General features: G+C 40.3%; 1 non-coding gene across 1 annotated transcript; it reads right to left on the minus strand.

The window, feature by feature from the left end:
• Positions 1-1,294: 1,294 nt before the first annotated feature.
• Trnah-gug (transfer RNA histidin (anticodon GUG)) lies at positions 1,295-1,366 on the minus strand. Its single transcript has one exon. It is a non-coding gene; the product is annotated as a tRNA-His (tRNA).
• Between the last annotated feature and the right edge of the window lie 8,987 nt (positions 1,367-10,353).

Here is a 10,353-nt window from a genome sequence, read left to right on the forward strand (position 1 = left end):
GAAAAAGTTGTATGGAGATGCTGCTGTCGATCGCAGTACAGTTAGTCTGTGGAAAAGCAGGTTACGTGATGAAAGCGGGCACGACAATATAGAGGATTGTCCTCGCAGTGGCAGGCCTCGTACTACACACACTCCAGACAATGTGCAGAGAGTTAACGAATTGGTGACTGCTGACAGACGCATCACAGTGAACGAATTGTCACGCTACTGTCGGATAGGGGAATGAACTGTTTGCAGAAGTGTTGGCGTTAAAGAAGGTTTGTGCCAGGTGGGTTCCCAGGATGTTGACAGTGGCTCACAAAAAAGAAACAAGAAAAACGGTATGCAGCGAACTTTTGGAACAGTACGAGAATGGTGGAGATGAATTTCTTGGAAGAATTGTGACAGGTGATGAAACAGGGCTCCATCATTATTCGCCAGAGACGAAGAGGCAATCAATGGAGTGGCATCATGCAAATTCACCAAAGAAAAAAAAATTCAAAATCATACCTTCTGCTGGAAAAGTTATGGCTACGGTGTTTTTCGATTCCGAAGGACTCTTGCTTCTGGACATCATGCCAAGTGAAACCACCATAAATTCTGATGCATATGTCATGACACTGAAGAAACTTCTAGATCGACTGAGTCGTGTTCGACCACATCTGCAAAAGCAGGGATGTTTTTCTGTTGCACGACAATGCACGGCCACATGTAAGTCCAAAAACCATGGAAGCGATCACAAAATTCGGATGGGCAACCCTGTAACACCCGCCTTACAGTCCTGACCTGCCTCCATGTGGCTATCATCTCTTTGGGAAACTGAAAGACTCTCTTCGTGGAACAAGGTTTGAAATTGATGACTCTCTTGTGCACGCTGCCAAACAATGGCTCCAACAGATTGGTCCAGAATTGTAGCGTGCGGGTATACAGGCGTTGGTTCCAAAATAGGGTAACGCAGTTGAGAGTGACGGAAATTATGTGGAGAAATGAAAATATTGTTCCTAAAGAATGTACTACACACTGTAAAATTTTCAAACATGTAGAATAAAAGATAATTTAAAAACAAAAAATAGTGTGAATTTCTTTTGGAGTGACTCACGTAAATGTGTCGGTTGAAACTTGCAGACCCTGAATAGCGAGATTTCGGTCTGAAATACATACAAGTAAATAAAAACCAGAGAAACAGGCAGTTCATAAAATATATACTTTTAAGTGTCTTGTGTATGTCAAATGTAATCGTTATCGATTCAAACGCTCATATTGCTTCAATAGATCAATGCAGATTCCTCAGCATCGCCGATAAAAAGTATCCGTTTGCCGTGACCAGGATTCGAACCTGGGTTCTTGCGGCCACAACGCAATGTCCTAACCACTAGACTATCACGGCGGACGAGTGAACGCCTCCACAGCGGCAGACTTGACTTTCACTTGCCTGTGGCCACAAGCCAACTTATCGCGCCTCGCACAGCGGTGTCGTTGCAGTCGCGTTGGGCTGACCCCTTGACGTCATTGGGTTTGCAACTTTGTGGTTAGTTCGTATCCCCCTTATCGACAAAGCTTCAGTTCTGGCTGTCTTAGAGAATTGCATGTATTCGTAAATATCTATACCGCACAGGGGTGAAGAGATGTTTCGCTACGACAAATAGAACTGTTTGACACAGTCACTGTAAGAAAAATTATGGAAGCATACATAATATACTTACTTGTTCGAGTTATAGGTAAGCAGATATTCTACAATTGTTATAAAATATAACAATACATATACGTCGTTTGGGTGGGAGTTCATGAAGCATCTCCGTGATACTTGCATGCTGATCGAACCAACCGGCAACAAATCTAGCAGCATGTCTCTGACGTGGTGTACATGCGTCAGGTAACGTAAACAACGCGGCAACTACTTCCTTAGTCATAATGTGAAACTTAAAACTGCCAACTTCGATTACAAGAATACACTGCGTCGGGAAAATAAGTATTTGGAGTAAAAACCGCACTGTTCGCTAACGTGCTAATAAGAGAAATTTTTACCGAGAAATGTCGCAGTAAAGCTCTTTAAGTGTATTGGGGACCACGATACACAATACGAACTAATAAAACAAATATTGTGAATCAATCGAATCCAATATATCGTAAAATACACTGTAAGTATACAGCTTTAGTCGACATCTCTTTACATGGATTGAATAAAAATGCATCCTACTATAAAGAAAAGGACTGACAAATCAGAAAATAATGACGAAATTGAAGAGACAAATAATGTTTGTTATACACAACAAGATTTGAAAAAGTAGTTCCGCTCGAAACCAATGAAAAAGTGACAGCTAAGAATGCCATAAAGAAATTAAATCCAACGAACAGACCAAGAATTACGTCGCTGGACAAATCCGATGACTAATACTGAGAATTCCTCTTGAAAAAATTGCGAGGACTTACGGCCGAAATGAAGCACAGCGTTTAGCAGTGACAGCTGCAGTGTCATGCCTACTGATCGCCTAAGGTGGCAGCAGTCTGAATCAATATATTAGCGCCTCGAATTCCTGCGACCTCTAGAGCCACAGTAACAGGGAGATGAAAAGCCAAAAAGTTTATGGGCGAACTGTATTAAGTCTGAGGATACAAACTGCATTCATACAGAAATCATAAATTAAATTATACCACTTCAAAAACAACAATCTCAAATCTCATTTTATTCCATTTATAAGATGCCTATGCTTGAAAGGTAAATTATTTTGTGACAAAAACATAGCTTAATGGACGAAATGCTTCTATAGAATATGATAAGTTGTTATAATGTACGTTATTCCTTAAGATTTGTGCATGGGAAACCTGCGTTTTAGGACACAGCTGTGATATATTCGACTTGTCGAACATTATCTATAAGAGTGAATGCATAGAGCACTTAGCAAGCAAGCTTCACAAGAAAACGTATAACTTTTAATATTCCGATTTTCCTGTTATTACAAGATTTATAAAATTCATACTTCTTGATCACGAACAGCCCCAGACAAATCTTTATAAACAGTCTGGACGAATGGTTTCCAAAATAAAGTTACCCTGGATATAATTGCTGTGTCAAACATGGTTCAAATGGTTCTGAGCACTATGGGACTTAACATCTGTGGTCATCAGTCCCCTAGAACTTAGAACTACTTAAACCTAACTAACCTAAGGACATCACACACATCCATGCCCGAGGCAGGATTCGAACCTGCGACCGTAGCAGTAGCCCGGTTCCGGACTGAGCGCCTAGAACCGCTAGACCACCGCGGCCGGCTGTGTCAAAGATCTCCATATTCATTAAGAATACGTACCTCTGATAATTTGTGTTATTCCTTCCTAGAGAACTGTAAGAGATATGACGCCTGTGTTTTTAGTGTCACGACTGGCAGAACTGAAATGTTTATTGATAGGTTATCTTCTGTCTGCTATCGACAGTCCTTCCTGTCACTACATTTCACGGTTTTCTAAAAATTTTGCTGAATGGCGGAAATGTTCATGTTGATCGCATTGTACTTGTCTCAACCTGGTACCAAGCAATGGCTTGTGTCGCTACTGTGATTCCTGCATTGTTAAATACAGAGTGCCGCACTGGGTATCCGCGCGGTCTCAGGCGTCTTGTCACGGTCCGCGAGGCTCCTCCGTCGGAGGTTGGAGTCCTCCCTCGAGCATGGCTGTGTGTTTTGTCCTCAGCGTATGTTAGTTTAACTAGTGCGTAAGCTTAGGGACCGATGACCTCCGCAGTTTGGTCCCATAAGAGCTTATCACAAATTTCCAATTTCCAAAAACAGAGTCGCGCCGTGATATTTAGCTTGTACTAGAGGGAGATACGTAGAATAACCGCGGCATAATTAAGAGAAATGAAAGAGATGATGAAAGAGGTGTAACAGGACTGGGACAACCGGAGCAATGTCCTGAAGTAAGGTGCACCTTGGGAACGGAGAAAAGAAGGGGAAAAAATCAGGAAAGATTAAAATTGGAAGGAGAAATGCACAAATTAGCCACGCTGGAGTCAAGAAAAATCTTTCGGCACGTTAAAATAATCAGATATTATTTTGAAAATCATTTTGAAGTAAAGATATGTAAATCATTTACCTTCTTTATCCACATCAAAGATCAGTTTACATTCGAACTCGAACATAACGTAATGAAAAGTATAGGGATTAGATATTGTGGTGGTTCCCTTATTATGCGAATGATTGAGTTTATTTTGGAGTAGTTCAACATTCGGCTCACGAGCGTATAGTATAGTTTAAGTATATCTCTGCTAAAGTAGCATTGTAAGTAGACGAAAATAAAAAAAATATCCACGGAATGTTCAAACTACCAGAATAAATGTAATTTTGGCCCTAATTTTAGGATATCACTGCGTCAGAAGTATTTCGCTCCCTGTTACTATGCAAACAATACTCTGTCATGAAACAACTGTAAGTAGGCTGTTTAGGTTTTCTTATTGGCAACGCCACGTAGCGCTCTGTATGAAAAATCACTGGCTGTGCTGTGCGCAGTCTGTGGCTAGTTTGCATTGTTGTCTGCCACTGTAGTGTTGGGCAGCGGCAGCTGGATGCTAACAGCGCGTAGCGTTGCGCAGTTGGAGGTGAGCCGCCAGCAGTGGTGGACGTGGGGAGAGAGATGGCGGAGTTTTGAAATTTGTAAGAATTGGTGTCATGAACTGATATATATATTATGACTATTAAGGTAAATACATTGTTTGTTCTCTATTAAAATCTTTCATTCGCTAACTATGTCTATCAGTAATTAGTGCCTTCAGTAGTTTGAATCTTTTATTTAGCTGGCAGTAGTGGTGCTCGCTGTATTACAGTAGTTCGAGTAACGAAGATTTTTTGTGAGGTAAGTGATTTGTGAAAGGTACAGGTTAATGTTAGTCAGGGCCATTCTTTTGTAGGGATTATTGAAAGTCAGATTGCGTTGCGCTAAAAACTATTGTGTGTCAGTTTAAGCACAGTCGTGTATAAATTATTCTAAGGGGACGTTTCACAACGAGTAAATAAATTAGTAATGCCAGCAAAAGTCTGATGGAATGATAATTCGGTGAGCCCTGAAAGAAAAACAGTACACTGATTGTGAGAACAATTTTTAGTGTTCAGTCTCCTGAGAACAATGGCTGGTCGTGGTCGGCGTGTCTCTTCTTCCATAACCATAGTTCCACGCGACCTCCTCATCTGCTTTGGCCTTTCGAGATGTGATGGTGCTTGCCGGCTCGTACGTTCTTCCCATTCAGCATATTTTAAAAACCAATTAATCAAGAAATTTTCTTCTCACCTTCTGCCCATGTCCCATCACTCAGAGAACGTTTGAACTCATTATCCCAGCTTTACATTTGGAATTAAGATTTTTAGAGAGCTAAAGAATCGGATGTAAATGAACTGTCCCAATGTGAGCAAATGCTCGGCCGATGCTGTGACGAAGTATTCTCCTGAGTAGAACATGCAGAAATGTGCAAACCATAACCAAATTACAGTTTAAATCTAGTCCTTAAAGGCGCTGTAGAGGCGAGGAGGTATCGTTTCGTGCACAACAATAAGTTCCAAAAAGCCATTCTCGAAAATGGGGTTTTTTGGGGGGGACCAAATTTGCTTACATCATCAGTCCTACAGTAAAGAGCCAAAATTTAGATATTACACACTTCCTCTAGCGTAGGCAAACTGAACGAATGTTTTGGTCCTGTTGCAATTAGTTTGTCTAACGTGTACCTTAGGTGGCATATAAAAGTACCATTTGTTGGAAGACATTTCCTCAGAAAACCCCGAAAGACCATGATTTTTGGATACCAAAAGTAGCAATATTGGGGTTGGCCATGTCTACAATTTTTATTTATGACAAGACGGCGAGTTATTACTACCACACTTTTAATTAAAAGGACTGTCTTAGGGATCCTTCAAATATTTTTCGATATCATTATTCATTACCAGTATTCAAAGGTTCCAAGTTGCCATACTTACGCATGTAAAATATGCATGTAATATCCGTTACGAAGTGTAAATGTAGATTCAACTGATGTAGTGAACTCATGGGAAGGGTTTCCTGCTCTTCGCAAGGGCTCTAAGGTCACCAAACTACGGTTTCAGTCACTATATTTTTATAGAACTGAAACCTTGTGACCCACTGTCTCATTCGTAGTTTACCTCAGAAGGACATCTACAAATCTACGTTGAGCTTGTGCAAGTTTCAGCGTTCATCACTACATCATTTAGGGCCATATGGCGTTATCACAGGGTTCTGCCTGAAAACAGTCAAAAATTCAGTTTAACATTTTTTTCAAAATTTCTGTTGGATATTTACATAATGTTTCAAGACAACCCTCAGCTTGCCGTGTACGTTGCGCCATTTACTGGTAATAAATTTAGAGCCCGTTGTTATTTGCGAAAAAGACGGTGACAAGATAATACTAATAACTGCATATAAGGGCATTGCTTTAAGAATCGACGATGTATCAGACGTGAGGTCCGTCCGGATCTGCCACTGCACCACTGACCTTTGTGTATCTTTCCATCAAACTGCCGTAAGTGAATTACGACGCCATTTAAATGGCAGTGAATGCAATAACACCAAATATAGTGAGAAGTACGGGATGATTGTCGTTCGTCCGATGTAGAACACGTTAAACCTTTACTAAATCTAAGTAAAAGCATTCCTGCAAGAAAATTGTGAATTGTTAACCAAGTTTGTATTGGTGTGCTCGTCGAAGATTGATTCATTGCGATACCCGTATGAACTTTGTTTTTCCATACAGAACTGTAGTAATTTCCGCTGCTAATATGGTAGTTCCGAAATACACTAATTCAATGCCACTCAGTCACAGAGTTACAGTAAGCAGTCTTGTGGAAGCTACAGAAGTTTGGATTTTGCAATTTGTAAGATCAACTTGTGAAAATTAGTTATTTAATGCCAGAACAAGGAAACACGTTGTGTCGGACGAAAAGGAAATTTTGCACCGCCGTAGTACCTGTGTGAACAGGACAGAGAGGAAATGCAGCTTTGAATTTTGCTCATGTAGTCCTCAGGCTTCTAGTGATGGAGGAAAAAGAATTGTGGAATCGAATATTTCTTTTGAAAATAAAAGCTTTGTAAAATGTTCCCGAAAGTTTTTGTTTTCGTTCATGCAGAAGATGCAGTCTTGAGAAATTCGATGAATGTTATTGAAAGAGCTTGCATATTTCTTATTTTCATATTGCCATGGTTTGTAAATCTCGCTTCCTTGGTATGGAGAATTCTTTGAGCAGATAGAAATCTATGAGACATACGTCACATGATGAAAATGGAAGTTTCTTGTGTGTATAACATGAATAACTCTCGACAGACTTATTCGAGAGACCCTTACGGCTTATTTACATCCGACATGGTGAATCTGAGCAGAATTTACAAGAACATTACTTGTTTCAGAGGACACTCGCTGCAGTGTTGCTTCTTATCCTCCGGGTGGCATACAAATGCCCTTCTGGTAACTATTTTATGCACAATTGCTAATTTGAAATAATTGTTAAACACCGTGTGTTATGACATGTTTATCCGATCTATTCACCCATTCTCTAAACGTCGATTCTGCATTCACCGTATACATGCAGAAATTCATTTTGTTTTGTGTTGGATACGCCAGCTACCCCTGCTAGATACATCCCTTCCCTCATCGCTGTGTTCCGGGTTGCCGACCGTGCAGGCAGCGCAGTGGGTGGCCAGTCCGGTGGCTTCTCATCAGAGATCGCCTACGGCAAAGGAATTACTTCTGCCGCATCTCGTGCAAGCACTGATCCGAGACTACGATAACATCGTCCGTTCAGGAAATCCAACAGGCTACCTGCAACAGCGGCAGCCAGTCACGAAACCGTTCTACAGTCATCTGAGCGGTATTATAATGCTCGACCAAGGGCTGCAGAAGCTGTATCATCACGGAGTCATATCGCGAAGTCGGATCATGAGGTCGTGTCCATAATTTCTTCACAGTTACAGTGGAATGGCAGGAACGCGTTTCTGAATACGCTATTGACGGAGTTGCTATTGTAAAGAGTACAGTCAAATATTGTGTCGCTATTTGGATTTAGCTTTAGGCAGAGGTTGTAATACTGAAAATATTACATACCCTATTTTACGGACTATAAGACGCTTTTTTTTCTTCTAAACATTGTCTCCAAAATTCAGGTGCGTCTTATACTCGAAATTAATGTAAAAATCTCCAGTATATGATTTAAAATTCCAGTCTTACAAATGGCCATATATTCGACACCGCGGGAACAGACTTAGGGATAGAGTTGGTTGGTGCTATAGGTTTATGAAGCATCAGGACTTAGCATGCGAACCAAAACCAAAATATCCCCGAAAATGCCGCAAGAGTGTGAAGAGAAAACATTGTCTTTTCTTCGTTTAATTATTCAATATCGAAAGAAAACCAGCGCGGAATTAAGCCAAATAGCGAATATGGAAAAAAACTCCTCTGATATTTGATATGCCGAGTAATAGAATTGTTGCTATGAAAGATGGTAAAACTGTAACTATAAAAACAACAGGACATGAAAAATATGGTGTGCTGATGGAACTACACTTAAGCCAATGATAATTTTAAAGCAGAAAACAATGTCAAAATCTGAAATATCGCCAGGTATTATTGTACACATATATGAAAAGGGTTGAATGTACGAGACTGATATGAAATTAAGGATTAACAGAGTGCTTGAGAGAAGGGAAGGTGCTTTATTGGAGAAGAATTCTCTTCTTGTTCTAGATCAGTTTAGCAGTCATTCGAAAAATTCTGTGAAAGAGAAATTGAGAATGGGAAATACAGAGCTTACTATTATTTCGGGAGGGTTTACTTCACAATTGCAAACTCTTGAATTCTCGATAAATTAACGATTTAAAGTGTAGAGAGGAATCGAATGGATGTAACTCTACATGAATTCACGCCGAAGGGAGGTTTGAAACGACCTACAATGAAGAATTGTGTCAGTGGATAAAATAGTTGTGTCTAGAGTGAGAGAAGACATTATTGTTAAATCTTTCAAGAAGTGCGACATAAGTAACTCTCTCGATGGCAGTGAACACCATCTTGTTTATGAAGAGGACAACGATGACGACGAAGAGGAGGAGGAGGAGGAGGAGGAAGAAGAAGAAGAATAGGAAGAAGACTCAGACGACTATTTTCAGGAATTTTAAAGATCTTTTAGGTTTTATAAACAAAGAATGTTTTTATTCTGTCTTGCAATCTAATAATAAAAATAGCAAAAATGTTTTTTTTTTAAACTGCTTAGAAATCAAGATGCGCCTCATACTCCGTAGCTTCTTATAATCCAGAAAATACCGTATTTGTTTCCAAAGCTCTTATCAAGGTATTTGTTCGCTATAATAAAGTAGTTTCCTAGACTCGGGCTAATTTATTCTTTCATAACACTACACTGGCATAGTTATTGAGAGTGACGTGCCTCTCTTGCACTGAAAAACTCTTTTTTCCCTATCACTCGGTGCCTGAGGACTACATGCCCAGTACTCAGAGCTGCACTTCCTCTCTGTCCTGTTCACACTGATACTACGACGGTGCAAAATTTCCTTCTCGTCCGACTCAACGTATTTCTTTGTTCTGGCATTAAATAACGAATTGTCACAGGCTCATCTTACAAACTGCAAAATCCAAACTTCTGTAACTTCTACAAGATTACTTCTTGTAATTCTGTGACTTATTGGCGTTGAATTAGTATATTTCGTAACTACCATATTAGCAGCAGAAATTTCTACAGTTCTATATCGAAAAACAACATTCGGGTATCGCAATGAATTAATCTCAATAAGAAAGAATCTGTACCCCGTAATGAGGACTTACCTTTACTATTTTTTTCGTGAGTATTTACAGGTTTTACCAAATTCGGTTTATTTAATTCTGCAGTCGGGTGCCCTTGCTTTCGCCACAGTTGTCAGTTACCTAATCGTGTGCGCTAACTCTCTGAATTGTGTAGACTCTGATCAGTGGGTGAACGTAGTTTAACTGTTCGTGAATCGTGTATTCTAAGGCGGAATGTGAGGGACAGCCTTGCACTTGTGTAAACGAGTGTGGGAAACCGCCGAAAAATGACACCCAGATTGGCTGGCTGGCTGGTGCATCAGCCTCGGTCCTTTATCCGCCGAGCGGATCTGATCCATGTCTGCTCAACTCCTTGCCTTGCAAGTGAAGTGTTGTGCTTTATGCAATACGAGCAGTTCGAAGGCTTCCTTAGCCTTACAAACGGACTGAAGCTACTAACCACGATTGATTTCGTTTAAATTTATGGTATGCACAAGGCTTGGCCAGAAATAAGACAGCAGTGGGAGCCACAGATGCCAAAGCATTTCTGGCGCTGATCGAATGTGTCGTGAGTTATTTGTGTTAGCGTAGTTTCC

Source organism: Schistocerca gregaria, chromosome 2 (genome assembly GCF_023897955.1).
Source record: "Schistocerca gregaria isolate iqSchGreg1 chromosome 2, iqSchGreg1.2, whole genome shotgun sequence".
In the NCBI taxonomy this organism is placed as follows: domain Eukaryota; kingdom Metazoa; phylum Arthropoda; class Insecta; order Orthoptera; family Acrididae; genus Schistocerca; species Schistocerca gregaria.